General features: G+C 37.1%; 1 protein-coding gene across 13 annotated transcripts in view; it reads left to right on the top strand.

The window, feature by feature from the left end:
- The window catches only part of LOC114651997 (teneurin-3), an 898351-nt gene that overhangs the window by 456397 nt on the left and 429289 nt on the right, over positions 1–12665 (top strand). The window contains exon 1 of one of the 13 annotated variants that reach the window (XM_051927724.1): positions 12531–12657. The exons of 11 other annotated variants lie outside the window; for them this stretch is intronic. The gene's annotated coding sequence lies outside the window, so the exon portion shown is untranslated. Of the gene's footprint in view, positions 1–12530; positions 12658–12665 lie in introns of those variants that run through there. One more of the 13 variants, XM_051927725.1, reaches the window with a different exon arrangement.

Raw genomic sequence — 12665 nt, 5'->3', positions numbered from 1 at the left:
CAGCATTCTTTTTTTTCCTAACACATTACCCAGTCCATATTAGTATAGATATCCAGCATGATTTTTTTGAGGAGTGTATATATATATATATATATATATATATATATATATATATATATATATATATATATATATATATATATACATACAGTAATCCCTCCTCCATCGCGGGGGTTGTGTTCCAGAGCCACCCGCGAAATAAGAAAATCCGCGAAGTAGAAACCATATGTTTATATGGTTATTTTTATATTGTCATGCTTGGGTCACAGATTTGCGCAGAAACACAGGAGGTTGTAGAGAGACAGGAACGTTATTCAAACACTGCAAACAAACATTTGTCTCTTTTTCAAAAGTTTAAACTGTGCTCCATGACAAGACAGAGATGACAGTTCCGTCTCACAATTAAAGGAATGTAAACATATCTTCCTCTTCAAAGGAGTGCGCGTCAGGAGCAGAGACTGTCAGAAAGAAAGAGGAAAGCAAACAAATCAATAGGGCTGTTTGGCTTTTAAGTATGCGAAGCACTGCGGCACAAAGCTGTTGAAGGCGGCAGCTCACACCCCCTCCATCAGGAGCAGAGAAGAGAGAGAGAGAGATAGATAGAGAGAGACAGAAAAACAAACAGTCAAAAATCAATACGTGCCCTTCGAGCTTTTAAGTATGCGAAGCACCCTGAAGCATGTCGCTTCACGAAGCAGCTGCACAGAAGGGAGCAACGTGAAGATAATCTTTCAGCATTTTTAGACGAGCGTCCGTATCGTCTAGGTGTGCGAACAGCCCCCCTGCTCAATCCCCCTACGTCAGTATCAGAGAAAGTCAGCGCAAGAGAGAGAGAGAGAAAAGTAAGTTGGGTTTCTTCTCAGCCATCTGCCAATAGCGTCCCTTGTATGAAATCAACTGGGCAAACCAACTGAGGAAGCATGTACCAGAAATTAAAAGACCCATTGTCCGCAGAAATCCGCGAACCAGCAAAAAATCCGCGATATATATTTAAATATGCTTACATATAAAATCTGCGATAGAGTGAAGCCGTGAAAGGCGAAGCGCGATATAGCGAGGGATCACTGTATATATATATATATATATATATATATATACTAGCTATACCTTGCGGCTCCACCCACGTAGTAGTGAAACAGGACAGACTTTGCTTATTGATTTATAAACAGGTATCGCTAGCTAAGCGAAGGTAAGGTGCGCTCCAAAATGTGGCCAGAGGTAGACCGATTTGAACAGAGGCTGGCGCATGAGTGAAAAGGGCCCAGCCTGGCTCCCCATTCCTGACGTCACGCTTCCTCCTCCCCTTGGCCCGCAGCCTCTCTCTCAGATTAGTGCAAATAAATCGCTCCTGCAAGCAAACTATGATACTTAGCGTGATGACAGAAGTCGCAAAATCAACTGGAATGTTCAAGCAAATTACAGGAAAAAAAAAAAAAAAAACAGATCTAAATCTGTTAAGTAGTTCTCTCGTGAAAAGCAGACAGACAGACATTGAATTTTATATATATAGTGTGTGTGTGTGTATATATATATATATATATATATATATATATATATATATATATATATATACTGTATATATACTGTATATATAATATACGTGCACAGTGCCTTCCACTATTATTAGCACCCCTTGTAAAAATTACAGACGGGGTAGAAAAAAAATCACTGTTTGCTGAAGAACTGTCATTTGGAAATACTAAAAATGAGAAACATCTGACTTTTATTTGAAACAAGTTCATTCAAAGAAAAACAAGGCCTTCATCAAGAAGTAAATATTTTTTAACAAAAACACCTGTGCCACAATTGTTGGCACCCCTGCATTTAATACTTTGTACAACCTGTCTTTGCCAATATGACAGCATGGAGTCTTCTCTTATAACCTTTTATAATGTTGGAGAATATAGAGCATGGCATCTGAGACAATTCTTCTTTACATAATCTCTCCAGATGATCCAGGGTCTTAGGCCCTCTCCTGTGTACTCTACTCTTCAGCTCACTCCATAGGTTCTCAATAGGGTTCAGGTGACTGAGATGGCCATGGCAGAACTTTGATTTTGTGGTCAGTTAACCATTGCAGGATTGATTTTGGCACGTGTTTCGGATCATAATCCTGCTGGAAGATCCCATGACGACCCAGTTTATTTTCCTGGAGGAGGCAGCCAGGTTTTTATTTAAAATCTCCTGATATTTCATGGAATCTATAATTTTTAAATATTGGGTCTTTCTGTCATATTTATGAGATCATTTTTGGTTGCAATAATCAGGAATCTTATATTTTTTTGATGAAGACTTTCAGAAATTTAAAGATGACTGATGCTTAATTAATGAGCTATTGTTGGTTTTCATTTATATTTTTGAACAGTAGAATATGTGAAGGCGACATGAATAGTGCAGGCTATCGTTAGCAATAACTTAAAGGTAATTTTTTTCATAAGAAAACACAAACTGAATGTATTCTGTTACTTGTTCTGTGCCATAAGCATGCCTAGCTAAAAGGTTTCTGTGTTGAAATTACATTGGTCAGTGCTGAATGACCCGTCAATATGTTATTACATAGCTGATGGCTTATTTCCTGGTTTGTATTGGGTTCCCTGCTGAAACTCCTAGCAAGCTTTTTCGCAAATTATTGTTTTTAGCTATTGACAGGTGAAATGAGTAAAATAGTGTCCTACGCAGTTCTAGGGATGTGTAACAAGGTGGAGGGAAATGAGATTTGTAGTCTTTATGGAGCCTGGAATACAGTACAGTATATCAGACCACTGTAGATAATCCTCAATTTCATTTTAAGTGACTCCTTTGGAAATTATGACAAGTATTTCAAAAGATCTGTTCAAGGGATGTAAGAATAATGGAGTGGTGCAAATTATCTTCCTTAGCAACAGACTCCAAAGCTGATAAAAACCTTCAAGTGATGAGCTCATGAATATTCTAGGCTGCCAGTGGTTTTCAAAATAGCTTGAATTGTATGTTATAAACAAACACCATCATGATTTAAACCAAGGTTATGCTTTGCTTCAGTTTAATGGCTTACAATGTATTGTGCTTCTTGAAAATTTTAAAATAGAATTAGATCACAGAAGCTGATGAAAAGGGCAAAGGTCTAACTTATTTACTTTCATATTTTATCTGAATTCTCCCAGAGGGGAAAAAGTTGATTGTTATTGATTTTATATGAAACTTGCTTGAAAGGTCTGATGCATGATCTGTGCTCGTATTTGCAAAAGCTGAATTTAGCCTGGTGGTCTTTCTTACTACATTTGCAAAACATGAGACAAATTAATATCATCATGAGATATTTAGAAAACAATGTCTCTTTATATAGAATCTTTCATGCATTAGAACAGATAAATGCTTTATGAGCAATATATCTAAAACATTTAACAAATAATGACAAATTTAAAAAGTAAACAAAACCTAAAAATGAATAACAACAAATAAAGCAATATTTTGAAACTTCATATATCATCAAATGGATAGAAGAAACAGAAAAAAGTACACATGAGCTGGTTCATGAAAGGTTGCTTGGAATATCATAAACCTCTTACGCTGTAATGGTTTTTGGCGTTATTGCTCCTAAATTGCATGTCCAAAATAAAGAGCTATTTTATTTACGTAATAAAGGAGCTTCAGATGGTTGTTGAGTAGTGAGTATAATAACAAATTTTTAAAATAAAGTATTTATACGTATTAAAAACATTTGTTTCCACCAAAATCATCTAAAGAAAAACAAAAAAAAAGACTTGCCACTTTAGGGAATTCTATCCAAAAACTGGATTTTACAGTGCATAACCAAGACATTTGATGTTGCACAACCTTCAAATTATTTTATTTTGTGCCCTAATTGGTCAGCTATCATTGTACTAAGTTTATATGTCATATTTAATAGTGTTGTAAAGTTAAACTGTTCGGCACATGGCATCCCCCATTTTGGAAACATTTAGTCTCTTGCACCTAAGCAATCTCTCAAAGTATTGCACTTGCAGTTATTTTTAATTTTTTTTTTTAGAAAAAATGCAAATATACACACCATTTATATTACTTGGAAGCAAAAATTAAGCAATTTTTAACTATGTACTTTTAATTATAAACAGACCTTTGCTTTCAGAATTATATTATATGCCAGTCCTAGAAACAATTTCTTTTTACCACTTCACACAGAGAAATAGTACATTTTGTAGAATAGATTGAAGTTTTTGTGCTGCAATCACACATTGTCTTTTGCATTCTGTTACAGTTGCTCCACAGATGTTTGTTTATTTTGTTGTTGCAGAATAAACTAAGTATGTGCGTACATTTTCAAACCAGCTTCTTCCAGTGCCGTGTTACAGAGGTGGAATCAATGTCTTTACCGGGAACCCTAGGTGCAGGGCAGAAAACTGTTGTGGACCGGTACCTTCAGAGCTAATCAAACGCACCACACATACACACCTAAATCATGATTTCTGAGCCACTCTTTTGGTCTTAGGCAGCTGCCTCTGAGTCCCCAGCACATGAGATTTATTCACGGTATAATCCCCCACAACTCACTGAAAGGATTGACAATGCCATGGGATGTTTTTTATCCTGTTTTTATCATGCTCACTTCAACAAGGGGGTCGCTTTTCGATCTTATTTCCCATTTGTAATTGCAATTGTTTCTGCAATGAAGAGAGCATGATTTGAAATTGGATTTAAAAAATTATTGTATGCCATTGTTGGGGTGAGAAATGGGAATATACAGTGAACATGTCACAAGCTCAAAAGGTGCAGTCACATTCGATTGAAGTGGGGAACTCACGTGAAAATTCTGAGAGGCACAGGTACAGCATAACAGTACTCACTGGTATGGTAAGAAATGGTGCAGATACTCTTAAGATGAAATTGAAAGAGCACTACTCAGGAAACTAACATAGGAAGAATATGCAGCAGACAGCATCAGAGTAGATTAACTGAACCCATGATGCTTGAATTGTAAAACTGCAGGCTGTGAGTCTTCAAAGTTACGCTAAGCAGTATTTACAAATCAAAAGTAGCATTAAGTCCTTCAGCAAATGCATCGTTCCCAATAGAGTCAAAACTGTGATCAGAATCTGTCTCGAGCTTTGTGCGTAATGATGCGCAAAGATGATGTGTCACATAAACAATTTCTTTCCTACCTTTTATGCACAGCTGTGACATGTAGTACAAATGACCAGTCCAAGACAACTATACATCATTGGAATGGTATCCAATCATAATGAGCCCTTCACTGTATGTAGCTTGATGTACGAGAGATCTTTGTTAAAGCAGATTCACTCAGCTGTGATGTGCTGCTCGCCTCGACATATATATCTGCAAATCTCATATTTTAATAATGAATGAGAGCAGACAACATGCAAATGTATGATTTATTTGAAAGGAGACACCCTTGATTATGTTAAAATACCATTATTGGTTTTGATGGACTTATGGGTTTACTGTAGTATACACAAAGCACTTTGAAATATGGCAGTGTCCCAGCGACAGTATACATCGTACATAAGCGGCTACTATAAAGACCCATGTTTTAAGTTAATTGGCAGTTCTAAATTGGCCCTATCTATCACAGTAGCCTGACTTCCCATTCAGGTTTGGTTCCTTTCTTCCTGGAATAATCTTCTGGCCTTTGCAACTTTGAATTAATATAAATGGGTATAAGAATATTATGTTTACTGTATATCTGTTATGGTACTTTGTTCCAAATAAATTACTATATACCATAAAACTGTTTTACACATTGTTAAAAGTAAATAATGTACCAATGGGCCTTTTTAGTGGGTGCAAAGGCAGTTATGGTATTTTTTCCATTGTCGTAGCAATGCATTGGAAACACTATCACTGTTTTTTCTGGGTTATCAACTGCTTGCTTTGCCATACAGAAAAACATTATGATCTGCTTTAGTGTATTTAATGGCAGGCCATTAAAGAGAAATATTTCTGTGTTAAATACAGTAAGCAGAGTCCAGCTGTGAGATCAAAGACTGTATATCTTTTACATAGTGACATCTTGGCAGATGAAGCACAGATGTGGGGTTTGTTATTGCTTTAATATTAAGGAATTACATAACTTGCCAGATACAGGTTTTCTAGACATTTAAGCTTTTTTCTTCCCTACTACATTTAACATTTCAAGTGGCCCAGCAAGTGGTCCTGTCATGTTTTCCTTTAACCGTGGGGCCCTTCATTTGTAAATAAAACAACTGAACTCTACCAAATACTATCAAAATGATGAACCACAATATTTTCCTGAAATAATTTGAAGCCCCCATTATATTAGAGTTGCATCTGCCTTAAGTTTTCACTGATTATGTCGGAGTTGACTGAAGGTGGGTGATATGTGCCACCAAGCGGTTGAGACATGTGGCCAAAAGCCACAAGGGTAGGCTGCAGGTTTAGTTCACTCTCCAGACTCAGACTTCAACCATAAAAGAAGTCAGGCTGCCTAGGCTGTAATCACATAATCCATCCATCCATTTTCCAACCCGCTGAATCCAAACACAGGGTCACGGGGGTCTGCTGGAGCCAATCCCAGCCAACACAGGGCACAAGGCAGGAACCAATCCCGGGCAGGGTGCCAACCCACTGCAGGACACACACAAACATACCCACACACCAAGCACACACTAGGGCCAATTTAGAATCACCAATCCACCTAACCTGCATGTCTTTGGACTGTGGGAGGAAACCAGAGCGCCCGGAGGAAACCCACGCAGACACGGGGAGAACATGCAAACTCCTCGCAGGGAGGACACGGGAAGCGAACCCAGGTCCCCAGATCTCCCAACTGTGAGGCAGCAGCGCTACCCACTACGCCACCGTGCCGCCCACTAATCACATAATGTTTACAGTATATTGTTAGATAGATAGATAGATACTGTATTTAACATGTAAAGTAGCTTAGGACGATATCCATCTTAAAGAATCCTTTATAAAATAACAACAACAACATTTATTTACATAGCAAATTTTCATACAAATGGTGTAGTTCAAAGTGCTTTACAAAATGAAGAAAGAAATGTTTATATGAAACAAAAATAAGATTAGGCAATACTAATCAATAAAGAATAAAATAAGGTCAGATGGCCAGGAGGACAGAAAAAAAGAAAGAAAAAAAAAACACAAGATGTGCCAGGGGTAAAAAAAAAATCTGCAGGAGTTTCAAGGCCAAGAGACTGCCCTCTACCCAACATAAATGATCTAAATCAGTTCTTATGACTTTCAGGCTTCATGTGAAAGAATTTGATGATGATCATGTGGACATCTAGGATATTGCCTTCAATTTATCAATGTAGGGACTGCATGGTGCCTTGACTTGCAGAACACCACCACAGAAAAATGGAAAAAGAACAGCAGGGATTAGTTTGGATTGTGGAGCCTTGATGAAAATGATAATTCAGTGCATGTATAGATTAACAGGGATACACTAAAAGGTAACTATGAGAAAGCCATGTTAAAATAATAATAGGTTTTTAGAAATGTCTATCTATTATAAAAAGAAATCCTGTCCCCTGTCCTGATAGTCTACGATACGTGATCTTCTCGGAAGATAATTTAAAGACCCGCGAGACGAAAGAGACCTGCCACGGTGCGTCTCATGGGAACATAGAACAAGAGTCTTGCAAGACACACCCTACTTACAAGCAATATCAAAAAAAACAAATCAGTAATGTAAAGGCAGTCATGCAGCACACACAGCTCCAGGGCTCTCAGTGCATATAAAGTGTATAAGGTCAATACGGTAGAAATGAATAGGGTAGAAATTAAATGAATAGAGCAGAAATGAAACGTCGACGATTAAACGAAAAAGAAAGAAAAGCATGGAGAAAAGAGACTCAAATGCATTGGACAGAAAAAAGAATAATCGAGGTGCAAATTCAGAAAATAAGGAAAGTAATTATCAGCCCGGAACAAGTGGAATTGGAAAAAAAAGCATATCCAATCCGGCTCAGAATTAAATGACAATGAGTAAAAGACAAAGTAGAACTTCATAGAGACGTTTACAAACATTGGCGCTAAACACATGCAGAGCCAGGTTAGAGACTATGAAACCAGGGAAATTAGAAAGGCTCAAAAAAAACAAACGTTGGCGCTATACACATGTGGAGAAAGTTAAAGGATATGAAAGAAGGAAAATTAGAAAATATAAAAAAGTAAAGATTGCAGTAGCGCAAACAAACAAACTGCCTTATTTAACTATGCACCAGTCTAACTTTGGTTTTGCACAATAATTACTACACTATTGCACCTTAACACTTAATTCTACTTTATTCACATAATTTTACTTATTTATTATGTTCTACTATACTGTTATCTTTCAGTCTATGACTTTTTGTTAATCTAACTGATATTCTTCTAACTTTGCACAGTTTTTGATAAGTGGATCAGGATGCATTTCACTGCGTGTTGTCCTGTATAACTATCCATCCATCCTTCCTTTATCCAACCCGGGGGTCTGCTGGAGCCAATCCCAGCCAACACAGGGCACAAGGCAGGAACCAATCCCGGGCAGGGTGCCAACCCACCGCAGGACACACACAAACACACCCACACACCAAGCACACACTAGGGCCAATTTAGAATCGCCAATCCACCTAACCTGCATGTCTTTGGACTGTGGAAGGAAACCGGAGTGCCCGGAGGAAACCCACGCAGACACGGGAAGAACATGCAAACTCCACGCAGGGAGGACCTGGGAAGTGAACCCAGGTCTCCGTACTGCGTGGCAGCAGCGCTACCCACTGCGGCACCGTGCCGCCCAACTGTATAACTATGCATGTGACAAATAAAGAATCTTGAGAATTTCAAAAAACAGAGTTTGCCACACATGCATTTATTGGTTACTTTGTTCATGTATATATATTTATCTGTCTCCTTATTTAAAAACCTAAATTTACCCCAGGAGTAAAAAACGTTCTGTCTAGCCCTTGTACAAAAACCTAGACAAAAGCTGGGGTATCACCTTGATAACCCCATGTACTTTTGGAACTGTGAGAGGAAAATAACACGGCTTTACAGACAGGAGTCCAATGCAGAACTCTACTTACTTTTTTACTTTGTAAAAAAAAAAAAAAATTATTAACTGCTGATGACGTAGATCGTTTTGTCTGTGCTGAAATTCCAAACACAGAAACCTATCCTGACCTCATTAAAAAGATTCAGCATACTGGGACTCACAAGATTACAAATATTGTTTTTACAGAAGTTCTGAAATAAAAGTGAAACTAATGAAATAGCAACAATTCAAAGAAAAAAAAAATCTTAAAAGTGTGTATCCGGAAAACCAAATACGGGGGTTGGCGATCGAAGCGAGCAGGGGGCAAAGCCCCGTAGTTTTTAAAATGCTCAACTGTATTAGCCTGGTGAATTTTTATCTGTTAAATTATTCCAGATTTTAGGTGCATAATAGCAGAAGGCTGCCTCACCACTTCTTTTAAGTTTAGCTCTTAGAATTATAAGCGGACACTCATTCAAAGATCTAAGATTAAGAATTAGACTGTAAGGTGACAGGCCTTCTAAAATATAGGACCGAACAAGATTATTTAAGGCTTTGTAAACCATTAGCAGTATTTTAAAATCAGTTCTGAATGGCACGGGTAACCATTGTAGTGACATCAAAACTGGAGATGTGCTCAGATTTTGTTTTCTTACTGTTTTCCATTGTTCCATGTTTTTCTAGGGTAGTCCTGAAAGATGTGTGTTACATTAATCTAGTCGACTAAAAACAAACGCGTGAACTAACTTTTCAGCATCTTGCAAAGTTATAAAGGATCTATCTTTTGCTGTATTCCTTAAGGGAAAAAATGCTGTCCTGGTAATCTGATTAATATGTGATTTAAAATTTAGGTCAGAGTCAATAATTACCTCAATTCCTTACCTCCATCTTGACTTTTAAGCCAATGGGTTCAAGTTTATTTCTAATACCCTCACTATATCCATTTTTTCCAATAACTAAGATTTCTGTTTTCTCCTTATTTAGTTTGAGAAAATTACTACTCATCCATTCAAAAACACAAGACATTGGGTCAGTGAACCAAGGGAGTCCGGGTCATCAGGTGCTATTGATAAATACAGTTGTGTGTCATCAGCACAGCTGTGGTAGCTCATGTTATGCCTTGCGGTAATTTGATCTAATGGAAGCATGTAGATCGAAAAGAGCAGTGGACCCAGGATAGATCCTTGTGATATACCATATACAATATCATGTTTTCGAAGTATAATTAGCTCAACTAACAAAGAATCTATTAAGTAAGACTCAAACCAATATAAGACATTGCCAGAGAGGCCCACCCACTGACTAAGGCTATTTATAAGAATATTGTGATCAATGGTATCTAAAGCTGCACTCAGACCTAAGAGGATGAGAATAGATAAATGGCCTCTGTCCGTATTTACCTACAAGTCTTATACTACTTTAACCAGTGCAGTTTCTGTACAGTGATTTGTTCTAAAACCTGACTGAAACTTGTCAAGAATGGCATGTTTATTCAAGTGATCATTTAGGTGCGTAATGACTGCATTTTTTAGATTTTTATTTAAGAAAGTCAGGTTAGAAATAGGTCTAAATTGGCAAAAACAGAAGAGTCAAGATTATTTATCTTGAGCGGGGTTTTTAACAACAGTAGTCTTAAAGACAGTCTGGGAAAACTCTCATATCTAATGAGTTTACTATGTCAAGCAGCTATAGTGTGGATGGTGACTTTCTAGATGCATAAATGTATATATCTGAAAATAGTTTTTGTATGTTTTATGTCTAAGCTGTTACAGTTGCCTTGTCACTTAAAAATTGTATCTGGCAGTTTGGCCAGGTGCCTCAGGTATTAATCCATAAATGAGAGGATCACAAGTTGAGGTGCTACAATTGATTGGCTGTTGATAAAGAGAGACCAATTTTCACCCCAAATTATTAATTGGTAAATTAGCCGATCTCAAAAAAATGTTTTTTCAGATCCTTCTTTGCGAAGCTTCAACATAATTTAGCTATAGTGCTCCTTTACACAAAGTATTACAGTGCTTGCAGAATTGTATATAACATTTTGCTGCTGAACTTCCTGCAAACAGCAACCCAAAAGTCAGACTTTGGAAGAAAGTGAAGGCAAGAATCGTGACTTTTACATTAAAGAAAGTAGAGTAAAAACTGAGAAAAAAGAATAGAGGATTCATCCTATGTAGAGTGTAAGAAAACAGAGGTACGTCTTTGACAAAAGTTAAAAGAGAATTAATTCAGACATTTTTAAAAGAGACACTGCTTGTCTGAGTATGTTTAGTACAGCAGTTCACATTTTTAATTAGAAAAAGAGAAGATAAAGAAGAATTTGACTTTGCTGCTTAAAGCCAAATATGGGTGTGTTACTGTACATATAAACTGTTAAACATATTAGGTTTGTATCTTCTTCATTAACATGAACATTTTGTTAGAATTGCAGCTTGAAATTAAGACAGGAATTTTTACTGTCTTTTTATATGGTGTGTATTATGGATAAATATTATTGTACATAGCTTATTAATTGAAAAAAGTGTGTTTTAAGGGTTTTATGTATTTTATTGTCACTTAACAGTAACCTTACAGAATGTTATTTTGTTAATAAACAATTAACAGGCAACACCTGTAGTCAGCAGTTTAGAAATACCACTTTAGTATTAAAGGTAGGGTTTCTACATGGCTGGTTACACAGGAGCTTATTGTAAAGAATAAATAAATAAATGCATAAAGAAAACAAATCAGAATCTGCCAATTCTAGTAAAATGAAATTGGTGATGGGTTTCTGCCCTAAATAAAATGTACTTACGTACTTGTTTCCTAAAACATTTAACTGTTGAGTAAACTTTTTTCTCTGTGTTTTTTGTTAACAGCCATAGCTTCTTTCATTACAGAAGGGGCTAGCTGTGTTATAGTTTCTAAAGGGTTAAAGGATATTCATGTTGTCATCCCACTCAACCTTTCAAGTGGAAAAAGATTACACAGTCAGACTGGCTTGAATAAGGTGTTGAAAGTACTTGCAAATACATTAAAATCTATATTCCAAATGCAAAGAGTGAAACACTGTTCCATTTTAGGACTAGTACTCTGCCCATCAAATACATGAGTTCTTTTTCTCTTAAAGTACAGGTAATTTTGCAGTCACTCCCATTTATGTTTGAATAAACATATTTTCTGAAGTATAATATTCACTATGTGTTTTAGCACATTACTGGGTAGTCGTTTGCGTATTTCTCCAGATGCGTGCTTATTTACCCACCACAGTAGAAAATTCAAAGAGAAGGGAGCAGGAAAAAAATGTAAGCACACCTTTATTTCATGAAGATGGAACGTTTGAATGTAGCATAGCACAGACGCTTGATTAACTAATTGCTAGGTAAGGTATTGTACTGAAAGCGGCAGCTGCTAGGTTGAGAGGGAGAGGCTAAGGCGAATGTTTTTTAAGACAAACACAAAGCTCACAAATGGTTGAGGAGGGCTAGGCTCATCCCCCTCCCCTGCCTGGGTGTAAACAGAGAAGGCTCAGCCTATCATGTGTGATTGCTGCTCTCTGCTGCGAGAGGGCCAGACTCCGTTACACGATACATGATAGAGTGGTTAAACTTGCCAGCACTGGGTTTGCTGTTTTACAGACAGATAGAGAGAGAGAGAAAGGGGAGCGAAGGATTGCCAGTGGAAAGGTGGGTGA

Source organism: Erpetoichthys calabaricus, chromosome 5, assembly GCF_900747795.2.
Source record: "Erpetoichthys calabaricus chromosome 5, fErpCal1.3, whole genome shotgun sequence".
NCBI classification, from domain to species: domain Eukaryota; kingdom Metazoa; phylum Chordata; class Cladistia; order Polypteriformes; family Polypteridae; genus Erpetoichthys; species Erpetoichthys calabaricus.
This window is presented reverse-complemented; position numbering and strand designations above follow the sequence as displayed.